The sequence below is a fragment of the Hemitrygon akajei genome, chromosome 1, assembly GCF_048418815.1.
Source record: "Hemitrygon akajei chromosome 1, sHemAka1.3, whole genome shotgun sequence".
Lineage (NCBI taxonomy): Eukaryota > Metazoa > Chordata > Chondrichthyes > Myliobatiformes > Dasyatidae > Hemitrygon > Hemitrygon akajei.
In genome coordinates this window covers 1630655-1654468 of record NC_133124.1, presented here as the reverse complement: position 1 = coordinate 1654468, position 23814 = coordinate 1630655, and the positions used below count along the sequence as shown (strand labels likewise).

Below are 23814 nucleotides of genomic sequence, written 5' to 3'. Positions count from 1 at the left end.
TCATCCACAATCAGCACCCCGTCCCTGCCTTCTGCCCATATCCCTTGACTCTGCTATCTTTAGGAGCCCTATCTAACTCTTTCAATCGAGAGAACTGGCCTCCACTGCCTTCTGAGACGGAGCATTCGATAGACCCACAGCTCTCGGGGTAAAAAAGATTTTCTTCAACTATGTTCTACATGGCCTACCCTTTCTTAATCTCCTTATTTTATGAAGAAGTTCTGCTTGTGACATATTGGGAACCGCCGGGGCGTAGTGATGCAGTATAGGTGAATGCTGAACGTTTGCTATGTGTGTTGTTGTTGGTGCTATCTAGTTTTTGTGGTGTTAGATTTGATGTTCAGGCAAGCGGCAGATTACACTGTACGCGTCGGTGGCTCTGTGAGGAAGCGTTGGTAAAGTGAATGTTAGTCGCTACATCGAAGTGGAACGATCAGTGGAATCTGCTATAACAATCAGTTATAAAACGAGAAGGAAGGATAATTGGTTTCATGGTGGATAATGAATTGCAGATTGAGGTCATGCAAATGGACAGTGGCAGCGAGCGTGATTACGTGTGTGAGATTGGTCGGTTAATGTGTGAGTGATTGTGTGTCTCTGAGCTGCTGATTGTGTATCGCTGAACAGTGGCAGGCATGCAATGGTGTTTGTCGGCGTGAGCAAATTATAGTATGTTAGCGGGATGTGCTGGGGAATTAGCTCAAATGGTAGAGCGCTCGCTTCGCATGCGAGAGGTAGCGAGATCGATGCTCGCATTCTCCATGGACATTTTGTATTCAGAGGAATTCGTCTCATCAAGTGCCTGCGAAGCTTGGAATGCACAAAAGATGCGGCTGGCGAACATGGTGCGCAAAGTGTCGCTGTCGAAGGGCAGGGAGAAAATGTGGTAGGTTTGCTGCGTTGAAAGCAGATAGGAGGAAAGGCTAGCTGGCAGCTGGTGTTTCAGTAATGCATGAGCTGCAGACGACGATTCAGGCATAAATCAGGTGAGTGGTTATAAGGACATTGCCCTGGTTACTGGGTGAAAAGAGAAAGCTGAGTCACCTTTTATTTGAACGGTCAAGGACGATGAAAGAGCTGTGTTGGTATCGTAGTGTACGTAGAAATGTCAGAAGCGCGGAGATATGTATCATCCCGTGACCTGTGGCCCCCAGTGCTGGAAGGACGAGATAGTTGCCATAGGCCGGGTTTTGCCATCGCTCGACAGATGCCAGGCTGAATTCTGCATAATGAGTGTCGCTTTTCCTTCGATAGCTCAGTTGGTAGAGCGGAGGACTGTAGAGGAAATGGAGTCATCCTTAGGTCGCTGGTTCGATTCCGGCTCGAAGGATCAGGTCTTCTTTTACTGCGCCCATCATCAATTGCATACCACAGAGCTTTTCGCTGGTGCGCACAAGAATGCATTCGCTACGACTCTTGACGGGACAGAAGAAACAGGCATTTGAGCATATAATAGGCAATGCCAGCTGTTCACTCGCTCACTTTTCAGAACGCTGTTTCCTCACGCAGGCTGCCCTGACAGTAGCACAGCTCTCACCGCTCCCTGAGTAATAGAAAGATCGAAATCTGCCCTTCGTAGCAAGTGTATAGAGGAAGAGACTGACTCAAAGGCCCAGGGGGAACATCGGTGACCTCTTCGTTGGAAGACTTTTTGCGGTCACTTTAGCTTCAGCCATTCCAAAGCGGCAGAGCAAGGGATGCCAGAATCTGAATTTCGGCACATCGTTGGAGGGCACCGTATTAAGCGAAGCTAACTAGCGGTAGTGTTGTCGGCCTGTTGTACTTTTCGTATATCAGGTGAGGGGCACGTCTGCCCATTTGTGTGGTGACACAAGTCGGAGGAAAATTGTTCATTTTTCTCCAAGAGGATTGATGTGTGAGCTGCGAAATAGAAGAGGTAGCTGTACATTAAGGGACCGGATGAAGACGTTATGGCTCTTTGCACAAGGGAACTCTTGGAACAGGTTTGCGTTGTGGTTATGTACGCACTGTGTTCTCTTGCGCATCATCCGTCCAGGACAAAGGCAAACGCTCCAGTAATGATCGACTTGAGTCATTGCGCTTTTCAGCTGACTGGACATCTGGCTGCAGTTTTCCAGAAATGTCCGAGAATGCTGCATAGAAATAGGCGGCAATGGGTGATACGAGAAAGATCTCTTTGACGGCAGTGTAGATTTCCAGCAGAATGCTCAGTTGAAGGTGGAGTTGTACAATCTGTCAGAAGTGGATGACGCCGCCATCTGAATGGACAGTAGACAGTAGGTGCAGGAGTAGGCCATTCCGCCCATCGTGCCTGCACCGCCATTCTGTCTGACCATGGCTGGTCATCCACAATCAGCACCCCGTCCCTGCCTTCTGCCCATATCCCTTGACTCTGGTATCTTTAGGAGCCCTATCTAACTCTTTCAATCGAGAGAACTGGCCTCCACTGCCTTCTGAGACGGAGCATTCGATAGACCCACAGCTCTCGGGGTAAAAAAGATTTTCTTCAACTATGTTCTAAATGGCCTACCCTTTCTTAATCTCCTTATTTTATGAAGAAGTTCTGCTTGTGACATATTGGGAACCGCCGGGGCGTAGTGATGCAGTATAGGTGAATGCTGAACGTTTGCTATGTGTGTTGTTGTTGGTGCTATCTAGTTTTTGTGGTGTTAGATTTGATGTTCAGGCAAGCGGCAGATTACACTGTACGCGTCGGTGGCTCTGTGAGGAAGCGATGGTAAAGTGAATGTTAGTCGCTACATCGAAGTGGAACGATCAGTGGAATCTGCTATAACAATCAGTTATAAAACGAGAAGGAAGGATAATTGGTTTCATGGTGGATAATGAATTGCAGATTGAGGTCATGCAAATGGACAGTGGCAGCGAGCGTGATTACGTGTGTGAGATTGGTCGGTTAATGTGTGAGTGATTGTGTGTCTCTGAGCTGCTGATTGTGTATCGCTGAACAGTGGCAGGCATGCAATGGTGTTTGTCGGCGTGAGCAAATTATAGTATGTTAGCGGGATGTGCTGGGGAATTAGCTCAAATGGTAGAGCGCTCGCTTAGCATGCGAGAGGTAGCGAGATCGATGCTCGCATTCTCCATGGACATTTTGTATTCAGAGGAATTCGTCTCATCAAGTGCCTGCGAAGCTTGGAATGCACAAAAGATGCGGCTGGCGAACATGGTGCGCAAAGTGTCGCTGTCGAAGGGCAGGGAGAAAATGTGGTAGGTTTGCTGCGTTGAAAGCAGATAGGAGGAAAGGCTAGCTGGCAGCTGGTGTTTCAGTAATGCATGAGCTGCAGACGACGATTCAGGCATAAATCAGGTGAGTGGTTATAAGGACATTGCCCTGGTTACTGGGTGAAAAGAGAAAGCTGAGTCACCTTTTATTTGAACGGTCAAGGACGATGAAAGAGCTGTGTTGGTATCGTAGTGTACGTAGAAATGTCAGAAGCGCGGAGATATGTATCATCCCGTGACCTGTGGCCCCCAGTGCTGGAAGGACGAGATAGTTGCCATAGGCCGGGTTTTGCCATCGCTCGACAGATGCCAGGCTGAATTCTGCATAATGAGTGTCGCTTTTCCTTCGATAGCTCAGTTGGTAGAGCGGAGGACTGTAGAGGAAATGGAGTCATCCTTAGGTCGCTGGTTCGATTCCGGCTCGAAGGATCAGGTCTTCTTTTACTGCGCCCATCATCAATTGCATACCACAGAGCTTTTCGCTGGTGCGCACAAGAATGCATTCGCTACGACTCTTGACGGGACAGAAGAAACAGGCATTTGAGCATATAATAGGCAATGCCAGCTGTTCACTCGCTCACTTTTCAGAACGCTGTTTCCTCACGCAGGCTGCCCTGACAGGAGCACAGCTCTCACCGCTCCCTGAGTAATAGAAAGATCGAAATCTGCCCTTCGTAGCAAGTGTATAGAGGAAGAGACTGACTCAAAGGCCCAGGGGGAACATCGGTGACCTCTTCGTTGGAAGACTTTTTGCGGTCACTTTAGCTTCAGCCATTCCAAAGCGGCAGAGCAAGGGATGCCAGAATCTGAATTTCGGCACATCGTTGGAGGGCACCGTATTAAGCGAAGCTAACTAGCGGTAGTGTTGTCGGCCTGTTGTACTTTTCGTATATCAGGTGAGGGGCACGTCTGCCCATTTGTGTGGTGGCACAAGTCGGAAGAAAATTGTTCATTTTTCTCCAAGAGGATTGATGTGTGAGCTGCGAAATAGAAGAGGTAGCTGTACATTAAGGGACCGGATGAAGACGTTATGGCTCTTTGCACAAGGGAACTCTTGGAACAGGTTTGCGTTGTGGTTATGTACGCACTGTGTTCTCTTGCGCATCATCCGTCCAGGACAAAGGCAAACGCTCCAGTAATGATCGACTTGAGTCATTGCGCTTTTCAGCTGACTGGACATCTGGCTGCAGTGTTCCAGAAACGTCCGAGAATGCTGCATAGAAATAGGCGGCAATGGGTGATACGAGAAAGATCTCTTTGACGGCCGTGTAGATTTACAGCAGAATGCTCAGTTGAAGGTGGAGTTGTACAATCTGTCAGAAGTGGATGACGCCGCCATCTGAATGGACAGTAGACAGTAGGTGCAGGAGTAGGCCATTCCGCCCATCGTGCCTGCACCGCCATTCTGTCTGACCATGGCTGATCATCCACAATCAGCACCCCGTCCCTGCCTTCTGCCCATATCCCTTGACTCTGCTATCTTTAGGAGCCCTATCTAACTCTTTCAATCGAGAGAACTGGCCTCCACTGCCTTCTGAGACGGAGCATTCGATAGACCCACAGCTCTCGGGGTAAAAAAGATTTTCTTCAACTATGTTCTACATGGCCTACCCTTTCTTAATCTCCTTATTTTATGAAGAAGTTCTGCTTGTGACATATTGGGAACCGCCGGGGCGTAGTGATGCAGTATAGGTGAATGCTGAACGTTTGCTATGTGTGTTGTTGTTGGTGCTATCTAGTTTTTGTGGTGTTAGATTTGATGTTCAGGCAAGCGGCAGATTACACTGTACGCGTCGGTGGCTCTGTGAGGAAGCGTTGGTAAAGTGAATGTTAGTCGCTACATCGAAGTGGAACGATCAGTGGAATCTGCTATAACAATCAGTTATAAAACGAGAAGGAAGGATAATTGGTTTCATGGTGGATAATGAATTGCAGATTGAGGTCATGCAAATGGACAGTGGCAGCGAGCGTGATTACGTGTGTGAGATTGGTCGGTTAATGTGTGAGTGATTGTGTGTCTCTGAGCTGCTGATTGTGTATCGCTGAACAGTGGCAGGCATGCAATGGTGTTTGTCGGCGTGAGCAAATTATAGTATGTTAGCGGGATGTGCTGGGGAATTAGCTCAAATGGTAGAGCGCTCGCTTAGCATGCGAGAGGTAGCGAGATCGATGCTCGCATTCTCCATGGACATTTTGTATTCAGAGGAATTCGTCTCATCAAGTGCCTGCGAAGCTTGGAATGCACAAAAGATGCGGCTGGCGAACATGGTGCGCAAAGTGTCGCTGTCGAAGGGCAGGGAGAAAATGTGGTAGGTTTGCTGCGTTGAAAGCAGATAGGAGGAAAGGCTAGCTGGCAGCTGGTGTTTCAGTAATGCATGAGCTGCAGACGACGATTCAGGCATAAATCAGGTGAGTGGTTATAAGGACATTGCCCTGGTTACTGGGTGAAAAGAGAAAGCTGAGTCACCTTTTATTTGAACGGTCAAGGACGATGAAAGAGCTGTGTTGGTATCGTAGTGTACGTAGAAATGTCAGAAGCGCGGAGATATGTATCATCCCGTGACCTGTGGCCCCCAGTGCTGGAAGGACGAGATAGTTGCCATAGGCCGGGTTTTGCCATCGCTCGACAGATGCCAGGCTGAATTCTGCATAATGAGTGTCGCTTTTCCTTCGATAGCTCAGTTGGTAGAGCGGAGGACTGTAGAGGAAATGGAGTCATCCTTAGGTCGCTGGTTCGATTCCGGCTCGAAGGATCAGGTCTTCTTTTACTGCGCCCATCATCAATTGCATACCACAGAGCTTTTCGCTGGTGCGCACAAGAATGCATTCGCTACGACTCTTGACGGGACAGAAGAAACAGGCATTTGAGCATATAATAGGCAATGCCAGCTGTTCACTCGCTCACTTTTCAGAACGCTGTTTCCTCACGCAGGCTGCCCTGACAGGAGCACAGCTCTCACCGCTCCCTGAGTAATAGAAAGATCGAAATCTGCCCTTCGTAGCAAGTGTATAGAGGAAGAGACTGACTCAAAGGCCCAGGGGGAACATCGGTGACCTCTTCGTTGGAAGACTTTTTGCGGTCACTTTAGCTTCAGCCATTCCAAAGCGGCAGAGCAAGGGATGCCAGAATCTGAATTTCGGCACATCGTTGGAGGGCACCGTATTAAGCGAAGCTAACTAGCGGTAGTGTTGTCGGCCTGTTGTACTTTTCGTATATCAGGTGAGGGGCACGTCTGCCCATTTGTGTGGTGACACAAGTCGGAGGAAAATTGTTCATTTTTCTCCAAGAGGATTGATGTGTGAGCTGCGAAATAGAAGAGGTAGCTGTACATTAAGGGACCGGATGAAGACGTTATGGCTCTTTGCACAAGGGAACTCTTGGAACAGGTTTGCGTTGTGGTTATGTACGCACTGTGTTCTCTTGCGCATCATCCGTCCAGGACAAAGGCAAACGCTCCAGTAATGATCGACTTGAGTCATTGCGCTTTTCAGCTGACTGGACATCTGGCTGCAGTGTTCCAGAAACGTCCGAGAATGCTGCATAGAAATAGGCGGCAATGGGTGATACGAGAAAGATCTCTTTGACGGCCGTGTAGATTTACAGCAGAATGCTCAGTTGAAGGTGGAGTTGTACAATCTGTCAGAAGTGGATGACGCCGCCATCTGAATGGACAGTAGACAGTAGGTGCAGGAGTAGGCCATTCCGCCCATCGTGCCTGCACCGCCATTCTGTCTGACCATGGCTGATCATCCACAATCAGCACCCCGTCCCTGCCTTCTGCCCATATCCCTTGACTCTGCTATCTTTAGGAGCCCTATCTAACTCTTTCAATCGAGAGAACTGGCCTCCACTGCCTTCTGAGACGGAGCATTCCATAGACCCACAGCTCTCGGGGTAAAAAAGATTTTCTTCAACTATGTTCTACATGGCCTACCCTTTCTTAATCTCCTTATTTTATGAAGAAGTTCTGCTTGTGACATATTGGGAACCGCCGGGGCGTAGTGATGCAGTATAGGTGAATGCTGAACGTTTGCTATGTGTGTTGTTGTTGGTGCTATCTAGTTTTTGTGGTGTTAGATTTGATGTTCAGGCAAGCGGCAGATTACACTGTACGCGTCGGTGGCTCTGTGAGGAAGCGATGGTAAAGTGAATGTTAGTCGCTACATCGAAGTGGAACGATCAGTGGAATCTGCTATAACAATCAGTTATAAAACGAGAAGGAAGGATAATTGGTTTCATGGTGGATAATGAATTGCAGATTGAGGTCATGCAAATGGACAGTGGCAGCGAGCGTGATTACGTGTGTGAGATTGGTCGGTTAATGTGTGAGTGATTGTGTGTCTCTGAGCTGCTGATTGTGTATCGCTGAACAGTGGCAGGCATGCAATGGTGTTTGTCGGCGTGAGCAAATTATAGTATGTTAGCGGGATGTGCTGGGGAATTAGCTCAAATGGTAGAGCGCTCGCTTAGCATGCGAGAGGTAGCGAGATCGATGCTCGCATTCTCCATGGACATTTTGTATTCAGAGGAATTCGTCTCATCAAGTGCCTGCGAAGCTTGGAATGCACAAAAGATGCGGCTGGCGAACATGGTGCGCAAAGTGTCGCTGTCGAAGGGCAGGGAGAAAATGTGGTAGGTTTGCTGCGTTGAAAGCAGATAGGAGGAAAGGCTAGCTGGCAGCTGGTGTTTCAGTAATGCATGAGCTGCAGACGACGATTCAGGCATAAATCAGGTGAGTGGTTATAAGGACATTGCCCTGGTTACTGGGTGAAAAGAGAAAGCTGAGTCACCTTTTATTTGAACGGTCAAGGACGATGAAAGAGCTGTGTTGGTATCGTAGTGTACGTAGAAATGTCAGAAGCGCGGAGATATGTATCATCCCGTGACCTGTGGCCCCCAGTGCTGGAAGGACGAGATAGTTGCCATAGGCCGGGTTTTGCCATCGCTCGACAGATGCCAGGCTGAATTCTGCATAATGAGTGTCGCTTTTCCTTCGATAGCTCAGTTGGTAGAGCGGAGGACTGTAGAGGAAATGGAGTCATCCTTAGGTCGCTGGTTCGATTCCGGCTCGAAGGATCAGGTCTTCTTTTACTGCGCCCATCATCAATTGCATACCACAGAGCTTTTCGCTGGTGCGCACAAGAATGCATTCGCTACGACTCTTGACGGGACAGAAGAAACAGGCATTTGAGCATATAATAGGCAATGCCAGCTGTTCACTCGCTCACTTTTCAGAACGCTGTTTCCTCACGCAGGCTGCCCTGACAGGAGCACAGCTCTCACCGCTCCCTGAGTAATAGAAAGATCGAAATCTGCCCTTCGTAGCAAGTGTATAGAGGAAGAGACTGACTCAAAGGCCCAGGGGGAACATCGGTGACCTCTTCGTTGGAAGACTTTTTGCGGTCACTTTAGCTTCAGCCATTCCAAAGCGGCAGAGCAAGGGATGCCAGAATCTGAATTTCGGCACATCGTTGGAGGGCACCGTATTAAGCGAAGCTAACTAGCGGTAGTGTTGTCGGCCTGTTGTACTTTTCGTATATCAGGTGAGGGGCACGTCTGCCCATTTGTGTGGTGACACAAGTCGGAGGAAAATTGTTCATTTTTCTCCAAGAGGATTGATGTGTGAGCTGCGAAATAGAAGAGGTAGCTGTACATTAAGGGACCGGATGAAGACGTTATGGCTCTTTGCACAAGGGAACTCTTGGAACAGGTTTGCGTTGTGGTTATGTACGCACTGTGTTCTCTTGCGCATCATCCGTCCAGGACAAAGGCAAACGCTCCAGTAATGATCGACTTGAGTCATTGCGCTTTTCAGCTGACTGGACATCTGGCTGCAGTTTTCCAGAAATGTCCGAGAATGCTGCATAGAAATAGGCGGCAATGGGTGATACGAGAAAGATCTCTTTGACGGCAGTGTAGATTTCCAGCAGAATGCTCAGTTGAAGGTGGAGTTGTACAATCTGTCAGAAGTGGATGACGCCGCCATCTGAATGGACAGTAGACAGTAGGTGCAGGAGTAGGCCATTCCGCCCATCGTGCCTGCACCGCCATTCTGTCTGACCATGGCTGGTCATCCACAATCAGCACCCCGTCCCTGCCTTCTGCCCATATCCCTTGACTCTGCTATCTTTAGGAGCCCTATCTAACTCTTTCAATCGAGAGAACTGGCCTCCACTGCCTTCTGAGACGGAGCATTCCATAGACCCACAGCTCTCGGGGTAAAAAAGATTTTCTTCAACTATGTTCTAAATGGCCTACCCTTTCTTAATCTCCTTATTTTATGAAGAAGTTCTGCTTGTGACATATTGGGAACCGCCGGGGCGTAGTGATGCAGTATAGGTGAATGCTGAACGTTTGCTATGTGTGTTGTTGTTGGTGCTATCTAGTTTTTGTGGTGTTAGATTTGATGTTCAGGCAAGCGGCAGATTACACTGTACGCGTCGGTGGCTCTGTGAGGAAGCGATGGTAAAGTGAATGTTAGTCGCTACATCGAAGTGGAACGATCAGTGGAATCTGCTATAACAATCAGTTATAAAACGAGAAGGAAGGATAATTGGTTTCATGGTGGATAATGAATTGCAGATTGAGGTCATGCAAATGGACAGTGGCAGCGAGCGTGATTACGTGTGTGAGATTGGTCGGTTAATGTGTGAGTGATTGTGTGTCTCTGAGCTGCTGATTGTGTATCGCTGAACAGTGGCAGGCATGCAATGGTGTTTGTCGGCGTGAGCAAATTATAGTATGTTAGCGGGATGTGCTGGGGAATTAGCTCAAATGGTAGAGCGCTCGCTTAGCATGCGAGAGGTAGCGAGATCGATGCTCGCATTCTCCATGGACATTTTGTATTCAGAGGAATTCGTCTCATCAAGTGCCTGCGAAGCTTGGAATGCACAAAAGATGCGGCTGGCGAACATGGTGCGCAAAGTGTCGCTGTCGAAGGGCAGGGAGAAAATGTGGTAGGTTTGCTGCGTTGAAAGCAGATAGGAGGAAAGGCTAGCTGGCAGCTGGTGTTTCAGTAATGCATGAGCTGCAGACGACGATTCAGGCATAAATCAGGTGAGTGGTTATAAGGACATTGCCCTGGTTACTGGGTGAAAAGAGAAAGCTGAGTCACCTTTTATTTGAACGGTCAAGGACGATGAAAGAGCTGTGTTGGTATCGTAGTGTACGTAGAAATGTCAGAAGCGCGGAGATATGTATCATCCCGTGACCTGTGGCCCCCAGTGCTGGAAGGACGAGATAGTTGCCATAGGCCGGGTTTTGCCATCGCTCGACAGATGCCAGGCTGAATTCTGCATAATGAGTGTCGCTTTTCCTTCGATAGCTCAGTTGGTAGAGCGGAGGACTGTAGAGGAAATGGAGTCATCCTTAGGTCGCTGGTTCGATTCCGGCTCGAAGGATCAGGTCTTCTTTTACTGCGCCCATCATCAATTGCATACCACAGAGCTTTTCGCTGGTGCGCACAAGAATGCATTCGCTACGACTCTTGACGGGACAGAAGAAACAGGCATTTGAGCATATAATAGGCAATGCCAGCTGTTCACTCGCTCACTTTTCAGAACGCTGTTTCCTCACGCAGGCTGCCCTGACAGGAGCACAGCTCTCACCGCTCCCTGAGTAATAGAAAGATCGAAATCTGCCCTTCGTAGCAAGTGTATAGAGGAAGAGACTGACTCAAAGGCCCAGGGGGAACATCGGTGACCTCTTCGTTGGAAGACTTTTTGCGGTCACTTTAGCTTCAGCCATTCCAAAGCGGCAGAGCAAGGGATGCCAGAATCTGAATTTCGGCACATCGTTGGAGGGCACCGTATTAAGCGAAGCTAACTAGCGGTAGTGTTGTCGGCCTGTTGTACTTTTCGTATATCAGGTGAGGGGCACGTCTGCCCATTTGTGTGGTGGCACAAGTCGGAAGAAAATTGTTCATTTTTCTCCAAGAGGATTGATGTGTGAGCTGCGAAATAGAAGAGGTAGCTGTACATTAAGGGACCGGATGAAGACGTTATGGCTCTTTGCACAAGGGAACTCTTGGAACAGGTTTGCGTTGTGGTTATGTACGCACTGTGTTCTCTTGCGCATCATCCGTCCAGGACAAAGGCAAACGCTCCAGTAATGATCGACTTGAGTCATTGCGCTTTTCAGCTGACTGGACATCTGGCTGCAGTGTTCCAGAAACGTCCGAGAATGCTGCATAGAAATAGGCGGCAATGGGTGATACGAGAAAGATCTCTTTGACGGCCGTGTAGATTTACAGCAGAATGCTCAGTTGAAGGTGGAGTTGTACAATCTGTCAGAAGTGGATGACGCCGCCATCTGAATGGACAGTAGACAGTAGGTGCAGGAGTAGGCCATTCCGCCCATCGTGCCTGCACCGCCATTCTGTCTGACCATGGCTGATCATCCACAATCAGCACCCCGTCCCTGCCTTCTGCCCATATCCCTTGACTCTGCTATCTTTAGGAGCCCTATCTAACTCTTTCAATCGAGAGAACTGGCCTCCACTGCCTTCTGAGACGGAGCATTCGATAGACCCACAGCTCTCGGGGTAAAAAAGATTTTCTTCAACTATGTTCTACATGGCCTACCCTTTCTTAATCTCCTTATTTTATGAAGAAGTTCTGCTTGTGACATATTGGGAACCGCCGGGGCGTAGTGATGCAGTATAGGTGAATGCTGAACGTTTGCTATGTGTGTTGTTGTTGGTGCTATCTAGTTTTTGTGGTGTTAGATTTGATGTTCAGGCAAGCGGCAGATTACACTGTACGCGTCGGTGGCTCTGTGAGGAAGCGTTGGTAAAGTGAATGTTAGTCGCTACATCGAAGTGGAACGATCAGTGGAATCTGCTATAACAATCAGTTATAAAACGAGAAGGAAGGATAATTGGTTTCATGGTGGATAATGAATTGCAGATTGAGGTCATGCAAATGGACAGTGGCAGCGAGCGTGATTACGTGTGTGAGATTGGTCGGTTAATGTGTGAGTGATTGTGTGTCTCTGAGCTGCTGATTGTGTATCGCTGAACAGTGGCAGGCATGCAATGGTGTTTGTCGGCGTGAGCAAATTATAGTATGTTAGCGGGATGTGCTGGGGAATTAGCTCAAATGGTAGAGCGCTCGCTTCGCATGCGAGAGGTAGCGAGATCGATGCTCGCATTCTCCATGGACATTTTGTATTCAGAGGAATTCGTCTCATCAAGTGCCTGCGAAGCTTGGAATGCACAAAAGATGCGGCTGGCGAACATGGTGCGCAAAGTGTCGCTGTCGAAGGGCAGGGAGAAAATGTGGTAGGTTTGCTGCGTTGAAAGCAGATAGGAGGAAAGGCTAGCTGGCAGCTGGTGTTTCAGTAATGCATGAGCTGCAGACGACGATTCAGGCATAAATCAGGTGAGTGGTTATAAGGACATTGCCCTGGTTACTGGGTGAAAAGAGAAAGCTGAGTCACCTTTTATTTGAACGGTCAAGGACGATGAAAGAGCTGTGTTGGTATCGTAGTGTACGTAGAAATGTCAGAAGCGCGGAGATATGTATCATCCCGTGACCTGTGGCCCCCAGTGCTGGAAGGACGAGATAGTTGCCATAGGCCGGGTTTTGCCATCGCTCGACAGATGCCAGGCTGAATTCTGCATAATGAGTGTCGCTTTTCCTTCGATAGCTCAGTTGGTAGAGCGGAGGACTGTAGAGGAAATGGAGTCATCCTTAGGTCGCTGGTTCGATTCCGGCTCGAAGGATCAGGTCTTCTTTTACTGCGCCCATCATCAATTGCATACCACAGAGCTTTTCGCTGGTGCGCACAAGAATGCATTCGCTACGACTCTTGACGGGACAGAAGAAACAGGCATTTGAGCATATAATAGGCAATGCCAGCTGTTCACTCGCTCACTTTTCAGAACGCTGTTTCCTCACGCAGGCTGCCCTGACAGTAGCACAGCTCTCACCGCTCCCTGAGTAATAGAAAGATCGAAATCTGCCCTTCGTAGCAAGTGTATAGAGGAAGAGACTGACTCAAAGGCCCAGGGGGAACATCGGTGACCTCTTCGTTGGAAGACTTTTTGCGGTCACTTTAGCTTCAGCCATTCCAAAGCGGCAGAGCAAGGGATGCCAGAATCTGAATTTCGGCACATCGTTGGAGGGCACCGTATTAAGCGAAGCTAACTAGCGGTAGTGTTGTCGGCCTGTTGTACTTTTCGTATATCAGGTGAGGGGCACGTCTGCCCATTTGTGTGGTGACACAAGTCGGAGGAAAATTGTTCATTTTTCTCCAAGAGGATTGATGTGTGAGCTGCGAAATAGAAGAGGTAGCTGTACATTAAGGGACCGGATGAAGACGTTATGGCTCTTTGCACAAGGGAACTCTTGGAACAGGTTTGCGTTGTGGTTATGTACGCACTGTGTTCTCTTGCGCATCATCCGTCCAGGACAAAGGCAAACGCTCCAGTAATGATCGACTTGAGTCATTGCGCTTTTCAGCTGACTGGACATCTGGCTGCAGTTTTCCAGAAATGTCCGAGAATGCTGCATAGAAATAGGCGGCAATGGGTGATACGAGAAAGATCTCTTTGACGGCAGTGTAGATTTCCAGCAGAATGCTCAGTTGAAGGTGGAGTTGTACAATCTGTCAGAAGTGGATGACGCCGCCATCTGAATGGACAGTAGACAGTAGGTGCAGGAGTAGGCCATTCCGCCCATCGTGCCTGCACCGCCATTCTGTCTGACCATGGCTGGTCATCCACAATCAGCACCCCGTCCCTGCCTTCTGCCCATATCCCTTGACTCTGGTATCTTTAGGAGCCCTATCTAACTCTTTCAATCGAGAGAACTGGCCTCCACTGCCTTCTGAGACGGAGCATTCGATAGACCCACAGCTCTCGGGGTAAAAAAGATTTTCTTCAACTATGTTCTAAATGGCCTACCCTTTCTTAATCTCCTTATTTTATGAAGAAGTTCTGCTTGTGACATATTGGGAACCGCCGGGGCGTAGTGATGCAGTATAGGTGAATGCTGAACGTTTGCTATGTGTGTTGTTGTTGGTGCTATCTAGTTTTTGTGGTGTTAGATTTGATGTTCAGGCAAGCGGCAGATTACACTGTACGCGTCGGTGGCTCTGTGAGGAAGCGATGGTAAAGTGAATGTTAGTCGCTACATCGAAGTGGAACGATCAGTGGAATCTGCTATAACAATCAGTTATAAAACGAGAAGGAAGGATAATTGGTTTCATGGTGGATAATGAATTGCAGATTGAGGTCATGCAAATGGACAGTGGCAGCGAGCGTGATTACGTGTGTGAGATTGGTCGGTTAATGTGTGAGTGATTGTGTGTCTCTGAGCTGCTGATTGTGTATCGCTGAACAGTGGCAGGCATGCAATGGTGTTTGTCGGCGTGAGCAAATTATAGTATGTTAGCGGGATGTGCTGGGGAATTAGCTCAAATGGTAGAGCGCTCGCTTAGCATGCGAGAGGTAGCGAGATCGATGCTCGCATTCTCCATGGACATTTTGTATTCAGAGGAATTCGTCTCATCAAGTGCCTGCGAAGCTTGGAATGCACAAAAGATGCGGCTGGCGAACATGGTGCGCAAAGTGTCGCTGTCGAAGGGCAGGGAGAAAATGTGGTAGGTTTGCTGCGTTGAAAGCAGATAGGAGGAAAGGCTAGCTGGCAGCTGGTGTTTCAGTAATGCATGAGCTGCAGACGACGATTCAGGCATAAATCAGGTGAGTGGTTATAAGGACATTGCCCTGGTTACTGGGTGAAAAGAGAAAGCTGAGTCACCTTTTATTTGAACGGTCAAGGACGATGAAAGAGCTGTGTTGGTATCGTAGTGTACGTAGAAATGTCAGAAGCGCGGAGATATGTATCATCCCGTGACCTGTGGCCCCCAGTGCTGGAAGGACGAGATAGTTGCCATAGGCCGGGTTTTGCCATCGCTCGACAGATGCCAGGCTGAATTCTGCATAATGAGTGTCGCTTTTCCTTCGATAGCTCAGTTGGTAGAGCGGAGGACTGTAGAGGAAATGGAGTCATCCTTAGGTCGCTGGTTCGATTCCGGCTCGAAGGATCAGGTCTTCTTTTACTGCGCCCATCATCAATTGCATACCACAGAGCTTTTCGCTGGTGCGCACAAGAATGCATTCGCTACGACTCTTGACGGGACAGAAGAAACAGGCATTTGAGCATATAATAGGCAATGCCAGCTGTTCACTCGCTCACTTTTCAGAACGCTGTTTCCTCACGCAGGCTGCCCTGACAGGAGCACAGCTCTCACCGCTCCCTGAGTAATAGAAAGATCGAAATCTGCCCTTCGTAGCAAGTGTATAGAGGAAGAGACTGACTCAAAGGCCCAGGGGGAACATCGGTGACCTCTTCGTTGGAAGACTTTTTGCGGTCACTTTAGCTTCAGCCATTCCAAAGCGGCAGAGCAAGGGATGCCAGAATCTGAATTTCGGCACATCGTTGGAGGGCACCGTATTAAGCGAAGCTAACTAGCGGTAGTGTTGTCGGCCTGTTGTACTTTTCGTATATCAGGTGAGGGGCACGTCTGCCCATTTGTGTGGTGGCACAAGTCGGAAGAAAATTGTTCATTTTTCTCCAAGAGGATTGATGTGTGAGCTGCGAAATAGAAGAGGTAGCTGTACATTAAGGGACCGGATGAAGACGTTATGGCTCTTTGCACAAGGGAACTCTTGGAACAGGTTTGCGTTGTGGTTATGTACGCACTGTGTTCTCTTGCGCATCATCCGTCCAGGACAAAGGCAAACGCTCCAGTAATGATCGACTTGAGTCATTGCGCTTTTCAGCTGACTGGACATCTGGCTGCAGTGTTCCAGAAACGTCCGAGAATGCTGCATAGAAATAGGCGGCAATGGGTGATACGAGAAAGATCTCTTTGACGGCCGTGTAGATTTACAGCAGAATGCTCAGTTGAAGGTGGAGTTGTACAATCTGTCAGAAGTGGATGACGCCGCCATCTGAATGGACAGTAGACAGTAGGTGCAGGAGTAGGCCATTCCGCCCATCGTGCCTGCACCGCCATTCTGTCTGACCATGGCTGATCATCCACAATCAGCACCCCGTCCCTGCCTTCTGCCCATATCCCTTGACTCTGCTATCTTTAGGAGCCCTATCTAACTCTTTCAATCGAGAGAACTGGCCTCCACTGCCTTCTGAGACGGAGCATTCGATAGACCCACAGCTCTCGGGGTAAAAAAGATTTTCTTCAACTATGTTCTACATGGCCTACCCTTTCTTAATCTCCTTATTTTATGAAGAAGTTCTGCTTGTGACATATTGGGAACCGCCGGGGCGTAGTGATGCAGTATAGGTGAATGCTGAACGTTTGCTATGTGTGTTGTTGTTGGTGCTATCTAGTTTTTGTGGTGTTAGATTTGATGTTCAGGCAAGCGGCAGATTACACTGTACGCGTCGGTGGCTCTGTGAGGAAGCGTTGGTAAAGTGAATGTTAGTCGCTACATCGAAGTGGAACGATCAGTGGAATCTGCTATAACAATCAGTTATAAAACGAGAAGGAAGGATAATTGGTTTCATGGTGGATAATGAATTGCAGATTGAGGTCATGCAAATGGACAGTGGCAGCGAGCGTGATTACGTGTGTGAGATTGGTCGGTTAATGTGTGAGTGATTGTGTGTCTCTGAGCTGCTGATTGTGTATCGCTGAACAGTGGCAGGCATGCAATGGTGTTTGTCGGCGTGAGCAAATTATAGTATGTTAGCGGGATGTGCTGGGGAATTAGCTCAAATGGTAGAGCGCTCGCTTAGCATGCGAGAGGTAGCGAGATCGATGCTCGCATTCTCCATGGACATTTTGTATTCAGAGGAATTCGTCTCATCAAGTGCCTGCGAAGCTTGGAATGCACAAAAGATGCGGCTGGCGAACATGGTGCGCAAAGTGTCGCTGTCGAAGGGCAGGGAGAAAATGTGGTAGGTTTGCTGCGTTGAAAGCAGATAGGAGGAAAGGCTAGCTGGCAGCTGGTGTTTCAGTAATGCATGAGCTGCAGACGACGATTCAGGCATAAATCAGGTGAGTGGTTATAAGGACATTGCCCTGGTTACTGGGTGAAAAGAGAAAGCTGAGTCACCTTTTATTTGAACGGTCAAGGACGATGAAAGAGCTGTGTTGGTATCGTAGTGTACGTAGAAATGTCAGAAGCGCGGAGATATGTATCATCCCGTGACCTGTGGCCCCCAGTGCTGGAAGGACGAGATAGTTGCCATAGGCCGGGTTTTGCCATCGCTCGACAGATGCCAGGCTGAATTCTGCATAATGAGTGTCGCTTTTCCTTCGATAGCTCAGTTGGTAGAGCGGAGGACTGTAGAGGAAATGGAGTCATCCTTAGGTCGCTGGTTCGATTCCGGCTCGAAGGATCAGGTCTTCTTTTACTGCGCCCATCATCAATTGCATACCACAGAGCTTTTCGCTGGTGCGCACAAGAATGCATTCGCTACGACTCTTTACGGGACAGAAGAAACAGGCATTTGAGCATATAATAGGCAATGCCAGCTGTTCACTCGCTCACTTTTCAGAACGCTGTTTCCTCACGCAGGCTGCCCTGACAGTAGCACAGCTCTCACCGCTCCCTGAGTAATAGAAAGATCGAAATCTGCCCTTCGTAGCAAGTGTATAGAGGAAGAGACTGACTCAAAGGCCCAGGGGGAACATCGGTGACCTCTTCGTTGGAAGACTTTTTGCGGTCACTTTAGCTTCAGCCATTCCAAAGCGGCAGAGCAAGGGATGCCAGAATCTGAATTTCGGCACATCGTTGGAGGGCACCGTATTAAGCGAAGCTAACTAGCGGTAGTGTTGTCGGCCTGTTGTACTTTTCGTATATCAGGTGAGGGGCACGTCTGCCCATTTGTGTGGTGGCACAAGTCGGAAGAAAATTGTTCATTTTTCTCCAAGAGGATTGATGTGTGAGCTGCGAAATAGAAGAGGTAGCTGTACATTAAGGGACCGGATGAAGACGTTATGGCTCTTTGCACAAGGGAACTCTTGGAACAGGTTTGCGTTGTGGTTATGTACGCACTGTGTTCTCTTGCGCATCATCCGTCCAGGACAAAGGCAAACGCTCCAGTAATGATCGACTTGAGTCATTGCGCTTTTCAGCTGACTGGACATCTGGCTGCAGTGTTCCAGAAACGTCCGAGAATGCTGCATAGAAATAGGCGGCAATGGGTGATACGAGAAAGATCTCTTTGACGGCCGTGTAGATTTACAGCAGAATGCTCAGTTGAAGGTGGAGTTGTACAATCTGTCAGAAGTGGATGACGCCGCCATCTGAATGGACAGTAGACAGTAGGTGCAGGAGTAGGCCATTCCGCCCATCGTGCCTGCACCGCCATTCTGTCTGACCATGGCTGATCATCCACAATCAGCACCCCGTCCCTGCCTTCTGCCCATATCCCTTGACTCTGCTATCTTTAGGAGCCCTATCTAACTCTTTCAATCGAGAGAACTGGCCTCCACTGCCTTCTGAGACGGAGCATTCCATAGACCCACAGCTCTCGGGGTAAAAAAGATTTTCTTCAACTATGTTCTACATGGCCTACCCTTTCTTAATCTCCTTATTTTATGAAGAAGTTCTGCTTGTGACATATTGGGAACCGCCGGGGCGTAGTGATGCAGTATAGGTGAATGCTGAACGTTTGCTATGTGTGTTGTTGTTGGTGCTATCTAGTTTTTGTGGTGTTAGATTTGATGTTCAGGCAAGCGGCAGATTACACTGTACGCGTCGGTGGCTCTGTGAGGAAGCGTTGGTAAAGTGAATGTTAGTCGCTACATCGAAGTGGAACGATCAGTGGAATCTGCTATAACAATCAGTTATAAAACGAGAAGGAAGGATAATTGGTTTCATGGTGGATAATGAATTGCAGATTGAGGTCATGCAAATGGACAGTGGCAGCGAGCGTGATTACGTGTGTGAGATGGGTCGGTTAATGTGTGAGTGATTGTGTGTCTCTGAGCTGCTGATTGTGTATCGCTGAACAGTGGCAGGCATGCAATGGTGTTTGTCGGCGTGAGCAAATCATAGTATGTTAGCGGGATGTGCTGGGGAATTAGCTCAAATGGTAGAGCGCTCGCTTTGCATGCGAGAGGTAGCGAGATCGATGCTCGCATTCTCCATGGACATTTTGTATTCAGAGGAATTCGTCTCATCAAGTGCCTGCGAAGCTTGGAATGCACCAAAGATGCGGCTGGCGGACATGGAGCGGAAAGTGTGTCAGTCGAAGGGCAGGGAGAAAATGTGGTAGGTTTGCTGCGTTGAAAGCAGATAGGAGGAAAAGCTAGCTGGCAGCTGGTGTTTCAGTAATGCATGAGCTGCAGACGACGATTCAGGCATAAATCAGGTGAGTGGTTATAAGGACATTGCCCTGGTTACTGGGTGAAAAGAGAAAGCTGAGTCACCTTTTATTTGAACGGTCAAGGACGATGAAAGAGCTGTGTTGGTATCGTAGTGTACGTAGAAATGTCAGAAGCGCGGAGATATGTATCATCCCGTGACCTGTGGCCCCCAGTGCTGGAAGGACGAGATAGTTGCCATAGGCCGGGTTTTGCCATCGCTCGACAGATGCCAGGCTGAATTCTGCATAATGAGTGTCGCTTTTCCTTCGATAGCTCAGTTGGTAGAGCGGAGGACTGTAGAGGAAATGGAGTCATCCTTAGGTCGCTGGTTCGATTCCGGCTCGAAGGATCAGGTCTTCTTTTACTGCGCCCATCATCAATTGCATACCACAGAGCTTTTCGCTGGTGCGCACAAGAATGCATTCGCTACGACTCTTGACGGGACAGAAGAAACAGGCATTTGAGCATATAATAGGCAATGCCAGCTGTTCACTCGCTCACTTTTCAGAACGCTGTTTCCTCACGCAGGCTGCCCTGACAGTAGCACAGCTCTCACCGCTCCCTGAGTAATAGAAAGATCGAAATCTGCCCTTCGTAGCAAGTGTATAGAGGAAGAGACTGACTCAAAGGCCCAGGGGGAACATCGGTGACCTCTTCGTTGGAAGACTTTTTGCGGTCACTTTAGCTTCAGCCATTCCAAAGCGGCAGAGCAAGGGATGCCAGAATCTGAATTTCGGCACATCGTTGGAGGGCACCGTATTAAGCGAAGCTAACTAGCGGTAGTGTTGTCAGTCTGTTGTAGTTTTCGTATATCAGGTGAGGGGCACGTCTGCCCATTTGTGTGTTGGCACAAGTCGGAAGAAAATTGTTCATTTTTCTCCAAGAGGATTGATGTGTGAGCTGCGAAATAGAAGAGGTAGCTGTACATTAAGGGACCGGATGAAGACGTTATGGCTCTTTGCACAAGGGAACTCTTGGAACAGGTTTGCGTTGTGGTTATGTACGCACTGTGTTCTCTTGCGCATCATCCGTCCAGGACAAAGGCAAACGCTCCAGTAATGATCGACTTGAGTCATTGCGCTTTTCAGCTGACTGGACATCTGGCTGCCGTGTTCCAGAAATGTCCGAGAATGCTGCATAGAAATAGGCGGCAATGGGTGATACGAGAAAGATCTCTTTGACGGCCGTGTAGATTTCCAGCAGAATGCTCAGTTGAAGGTGGAGTTGTACAATCTGTCAGAAGTGGATGACGCCGCCATCTGAATGGACAGTAGACAGTAGGTGCAGGAGTAGGCCATTCCGTCCATCGTGCCTGCACAGCCATTCTGTCTGACCATGGCTGATCATCCACAATCAGCACCCCGTCCCTGCCTTCTGCCCATATCCCTTGACTCTGCTATCTTTAGGTGCCCTATCTAACTCTTTCAATCCAGAGAATTGGGCTCCACTGCCTTCTGAGACGGAGCATTCGATAGACCCACAGCTCTCGGGGTAAAAAAGATTTTCTTCAACTATGTTCTACATGGCCTACCCTTTCTTAATCTCCTTATTTTATGAAGAAGTTCTGCTTGTGACATATTGGGAACCGCCGGGGCGTAGTGATGCAGTATAGGTGAATGCTGAACGTTTGCTATGTGTGTTGTTGTTGGTGCTATCTAGTTTTTGTGGTGTTAGATTTGATGTTCAGGCAAGCTGCAGATTGCACTGTACGCGTCGGTGGCTCTGTGAGGAAGCGATGGTAAAGTGAATGTTAGTCGCTACATCGAAGTGGAAAGATCAATGGAATCTGCTATAACAATCAGTTATAAAACGAGAAGGAAGGATAATTGGTTTCATGGTGGATAATGAATTGCAGATTGAGGTCATGCAAATGGACAGTGGCAGCGAGCGTGATTACGTGTGTGAGATTGGTCGGTTAATGAGTGAGTGATTGTGTGTCTCTGAGCTGCTGATTGTGTATCGCTGAACAGTGGCAGGCAGGCATGCAATGGTGTTTGTCGGCGTGAGCAAATCATAGTATGTTAGCGGGATGTGCTGGGGAATTAGCTCAAATGGTAGAGCGCTCGCTTTGCATGCGAGAGGTAGCGAGATCGATGCTCGCATTCTCCATGGACATTTTGTATTCAGAGGAATTCGTCTCATCAAGTGCCTGCGAAGCTTGGAATGCACCAAAGATGCGGCTGGCGGACATGGAGCGGAAAGTGTCTCAGTCGAAGGGCAGGGAGAAAATGTGGTAGGTTTGCTGCGTTGAAAGCAGATAGGAGGAAAAGCTAGCTGGCAGCTGGTGTTTCAGTAATGCATGAGCTGCAGACGACTATTCAGGCATAAATCAGGTGAGTGGCTATAAGGACATTGCCCTGGTTACTGGGTGAAAAGAGAAAGCTGAGTCACCTTTTATTTGAACGGGCAAGGACGATGAAAGAGCTGTGTTGGTATCGTAGTGTACGTAGAAATGTCAGAAGCGCGGAGATATGTATCATCCCGTGTCCTGTGGCCCCCAGTGCTGGAAGGACGAGATAGTTGCCATAGGCCGGGTTTTGCCATCGCTCGACAGATGCCAGGCTGAATTCTGCATAATGATTGTCGCTTTTCCTTCGATAGCTCAGTTGGTAGAGCGGAGGACTGTAGAGGAAATGGAGTCATCCTTAGGTCGCTGGTTCGATTCCGGCTCGAAGGATCAGGTCTTCTTTTACTGCGCCCATCATCAATTGCATACCACAGAGCTTTTCGCTGGTGCGCACAAGAATGCATTCGCTACGACTCTTGACGGGACAGAAGAAACAGGCATTTGAGCACATAATAGGCAATGCCAGCATATCACTCGCTCACATTTCAGAACGCTGTTTCCTCACGCAGGCTGCCCTGACAGTAGCACAGCTCTCACCGCTCCCTGAGTAATAGAAAGATCGAAATCTGCCCTTCGTAGCAAGTGTATAGAGGAAGAGACTGACACAAAGGTCCAGGGGGAACATCGGTGACCTCTTCGTTGGAAGACTTTTTGCAGTCACTCTAGCTTCAGCCATTCCAAAGCGACAGAGCAAGGGATGCCAGAATCTGAATTTCGGCACATCGTTGGAGGGCACCGTATTAAGCGAAGCTAACTAGCGGTAGTGTTGTCGGCCTGTTGTACTTTTCATATATCAGGTGAGGGGCACGTCTGCCCATTTGTGTGTTGGCACAAGTCGGAAGAAAATTGTTCATTTTTCTCCAAGAGGATTGATGTGTGAGCTGCGAAATAGAAGAGGTAGCTGTACATTAAGGGACCGGATGAAGACGTTATGGCTCCTTGCACAAGGGAACTCTTGGAACAGGTTTGCGTTGTGGTTATGTACGCATTGTGTTCTCTTGCCCATCATCCGTCCAGGACAAAGGCAAATGCTCCAACGTTATCGACTTTAGTCGTTCAGCTTTTCAGCTGACTAGACACCTGGCTGCAGTTTTCCAGAAACGTCCGAGAATGCTGCATAGAAATAGGCGGCAATGGGTGATACGAGAAAGATCTCTTTGACGGCCGTGTAGATTTACAGCAGAATGCTCAGTTGAAGGTGGAGTTGTACAATCTGTCAGAAGTGGATGACGCCGCCATCTGAATGGACAGTAGACAGTAGGTGCAGGAGTAGGCCATTCCGCCCATCGTGCCTGCACCGCCATTCTGTCTGACCATGGCTGATCATCCACAATCAGCACCCCGTCCCTGCCTTCTGCCCATATCCCTTGACTCTGCTATCTTTAGGAGCCCTATCTAACTCTTTCAATCGAGAGAACTGGCCTCCACTGCCTTCTGAGACGGAGCATTCCATAGACCCACAGCTCTCGGGGTAAAAAAGATTTTCTTCAACTATGTTCTAAATGGCCTACCCTTTCTTAATCTCCTTATTTTATGAATAAGTTCTGCTTGTGACATATTGGGAACCGCCGGGGCGTAGTGATGCAGTATAGGTGAATGCTGAACGTTTGCTATGTGTGTTGTTGTTGGTGCTATCTAGTTTTTGTGGTGTTAGATTTGATGTTCAGGCAAGCGGCAGATTACACTGTACGCGTCGGTGGCTCTGTGAGGAAGCGATGGTAAAGTGAATGTTAGTCGCTACATCGAAGTGGAACGATCAGTGGAATCTGCTATAACAATCAGTTATAAAACGAGAAGGAAGGATAATTGGTTTCATGGTGGATAATGAATTGCAGATTGAGGTCATGCAAATGGACAGTGGCAGCGAGCGTGATTACGTGTGTGAGATTGGTCG

General features: G+C 48.5%; 20 non-coding genes across 20 annotated transcripts; all 20 read left to right on the top strand.

Moving 5' to 3' along the window:
• Nucleotides 1-689: 689 nt before the first annotated feature.
• trnaa-cgc (transfer RNA alanine (anticodon CGC)) lies at nt 690-762 on the top strand. Its single transcript has one exon. It is a non-coding gene; the product is annotated as a tRNA-Ala (tRNA).
• A 482-nt stretch (nt 763-1244) lies between these two features.
• Nucleotides 1245-1330, top strand: trnay-gua (transfer RNA tyrosine (anticodon GUA)). The gene is given in 2 exon segments: nt 1245-1281; nt 1295-1330. It is a non-coding gene; the product is annotated as a tRNA-Tyr (tRNA).
• A 1683-nt stretch (nt 1331-3013) lies between these two features.
• trnaa-agc (transfer RNA alanine (anticodon AGC)) lies at nt 3014-3086 on the top strand. The gene has a single exon. It is a non-coding gene; the product is annotated as a tRNA-Ala (tRNA).
• A 482-nt stretch (nt 3087-3568) lies between these two features.
• Nucleotides 3569-3654, top strand: trnay-gua (transfer RNA tyrosine (anticodon GUA)). The gene is given in 2 exon segments: nt 3569-3605; nt 3619-3654. It is a non-coding gene; the product is annotated as a tRNA-Tyr (tRNA).
• Nucleotides 3655-5337: 1683 nt separating this feature from the next.
• Nucleotides 5338-5410, top strand: trnaa-agc (transfer RNA alanine (anticodon AGC)). The gene has a single exon. It is a non-coding gene; the product is annotated as a tRNA-Ala (tRNA).
• A 482-nt stretch (nt 5411-5892) lies between these two features.
• On the top strand, nt 5893-5978 carry trnay-gua (transfer RNA tyrosine (anticodon GUA)). Its single transcript is given in 2 exon segments — nt 5893-5929; nt 5943-5978. It is a non-coding gene; the product is annotated as a tRNA-Tyr (tRNA).
• Nucleotides 5979-7661: 1683 nt separating this feature from the next.
• Nucleotides 7662-7734, top strand: trnaa-agc (transfer RNA alanine (anticodon AGC)). Its single transcript has one exon. It is a non-coding gene; the product is annotated as a tRNA-Ala (tRNA).
• Nucleotides 7735-8216: 482 nt separating this feature from the next.
• On the top strand, nt 8217-8302 carry trnay-gua (transfer RNA tyrosine (anticodon GUA)). The gene is given in 2 exon segments: nt 8217-8253; nt 8267-8302. It is a non-coding gene; the product is annotated as a tRNA-Tyr (tRNA).
• Nucleotides 8303-9985: 1683 nt separating this feature from the next.
• On the top strand, nt 9986-10058 carry trnaa-agc (transfer RNA alanine (anticodon AGC)). Its single transcript has one exon. It is a non-coding gene; the product is annotated as a tRNA-Ala (tRNA).
• Nucleotides 10059-10540: 482 nt separating this feature from the next.
• Nucleotides 10541-10626, top strand: trnay-gua (transfer RNA tyrosine (anticodon GUA)). Its single transcript is given in 2 exon segments — nt 10541-10577; nt 10591-10626. It is a non-coding gene; the product is annotated as a tRNA-Tyr (tRNA).
• Nucleotides 10627-12309: 1683 nt separating this feature from the next.
• Nucleotides 12310-12382, top strand: trnaa-cgc (transfer RNA alanine (anticodon CGC)). Its single transcript has one exon. It is a non-coding gene; the product is annotated as a tRNA-Ala (tRNA).
• Nucleotides 12383-12864: 482 nt separating this feature from the next.
• trnay-gua (transfer RNA tyrosine (anticodon GUA)) lies at nt 12865-12950 on the top strand. The gene is given in 2 exon segments: nt 12865-12901; nt 12915-12950. It is a non-coding gene; the product is annotated as a tRNA-Tyr (tRNA).
• A 1683-nt stretch (nt 12951-14633) lies between these two features.
• trnaa-agc (transfer RNA alanine (anticodon AGC)) lies at nt 14634-14706 on the top strand. Its single transcript has one exon. It is a non-coding gene; the product is annotated as a tRNA-Ala (tRNA).
• A 482-nt stretch (nt 14707-15188) lies between these two features.
• On the top strand, nt 15189-15274 carry trnay-gua (transfer RNA tyrosine (anticodon GUA)). The gene is given in 2 exon segments: nt 15189-15225; nt 15239-15274. It is a non-coding gene; the product is annotated as a tRNA-Tyr (tRNA).
• Nucleotides 15275-16957: 1683 nt separating this feature from the next.
• Nucleotides 16958-17030, top strand: trnaa-agc (transfer RNA alanine (anticodon AGC)). Its single transcript has one exon. It is a non-coding gene; the product is annotated as a tRNA-Ala (tRNA).
• A 482-nt stretch (nt 17031-17512) lies between these two features.
• On the top strand, nt 17513-17598 carry trnay-gua (transfer RNA tyrosine (anticodon GUA)). Its single transcript is given in 2 exon segments — nt 17513-17549; nt 17563-17598. It is a non-coding gene; the product is annotated as a tRNA-Tyr (tRNA).
• Nucleotides 17599-19281: 1683 nt separating this feature from the next.
• trnaa-ugc (transfer RNA alanine (anticodon UGC)) lies at nt 19282-19354 on the top strand. The gene has a single exon. It is a non-coding gene; the product is annotated as a tRNA-Ala (tRNA).
• A 482-nt stretch (nt 19355-19836) lies between these two features.
• trnay-gua (transfer RNA tyrosine (anticodon GUA)) lies at nt 19837-19922 on the top strand. Its single transcript is given in 2 exon segments — nt 19837-19873; nt 19887-19922. It is a non-coding gene; the product is annotated as a tRNA-Tyr (tRNA).
• Nucleotides 19923-21609: 1687 nt separating this feature from the next.
• trnaa-ugc (transfer RNA alanine (anticodon UGC)) lies at nt 21610-21682 on the top strand. The gene has a single exon. It is a non-coding gene; the product is annotated as a tRNA-Ala (tRNA).
• Nucleotides 21683-22164: 482 nt separating this feature from the next.
• trnay-gua (transfer RNA tyrosine (anticodon GUA)) lies at nt 22165-22250 on the top strand. Its single transcript is given in 2 exon segments — nt 22165-22201; nt 22215-22250. It is a non-coding gene; the product is annotated as a tRNA-Tyr (tRNA).
• The last annotated feature ends 1564 nt before the right edge of the window (nt 22251-23814 follow it).